This window comes from Nanorana parkeri, unplaced genomic scaffold (assembly GCF_000935625.1).
Source record: "Nanorana parkeri isolate BGI_ZX_2015 unplaced genomic scaffold, ASM93562v1 scaffold1330, whole genome shotgun sequence".
Classification (NCBI taxonomy): Eukaryota; Metazoa; Chordata; class Amphibia; order Anura; family Dicroglossidae; genus Nanorana; species Nanorana parkeri.
In genome coordinates this window covers 191638-192419 of record NW_017307598.1, presented here as the reverse complement: position 1 = coordinate 192419, position 782 = coordinate 191638, and positions in this window count along the sequence as shown.

The following is a 782-nucleotide window of genomic DNA, read 5'->3' as shown; positions in this document are numbered from 1 at the left end:
TCCTGGCACCCCGCCCAGCTCCTGGCACCCCGCCCAGCTCCTGGCACCCCGCCCAGCTCCTGGCACCCCGCCCAGCTCCTGGCACCCCGCCCAGCTCCTGGCACCCCGCCCAGCTCCTGGCACCCCGCCCAGCTCCTGGCACCCCGCCCAGCTCCTGGCACCCCGCCCAGCTCCTGGCACCCCGCCCAGCTCCTGGCACCCCGCCCAGCTCCTGGCACCCCGCCCAGCTCCTGGCACCCCGCCCAGCTCCTGGCACCCCGCCCAGCTCCTGGCACCCCGCCCAGCTCCTGGCACCCCGCCCAGCTCCTGGCACCCCGCCCAGCTCCTGGCACCCCGCCCAGCTCCTGGCACCCCGCCCAGCTCCTGGCACCCCGCCCAGCTCCTGGCACCCCGCCCAGCTCCTGGCACCCCGCCCAGCTCCTGGCACCCCGCCCAGCTCCTGGCACCCCACCCAGCTCCTGGAACCCCACCCAGCTCCTGGCACCCCGCCCAGCTCCTGGCACCCAGTGAAATCAGTTAGCTGGGCGGGATGCCAGACAGAAGTACCGTGCACCCCCTCTCCACCATTAATGTGCACCCCCATTCACCTTACCCCACCTCCCTGGCCTCAGATCGTTAGAATTGTAAGGACTCCCCTGCCTTTACCTATTGTTCTCCTGATGAGTTCTTATTGTCTATTTCCATTTTTTTTTACTGTTCAGATTTAAACTTTTTTGTTTCTTTTGTTCCTTACATTTTTTTTTTTTTTTTTAGTGTTGCATATAAAAAAAAGCAAAACATTG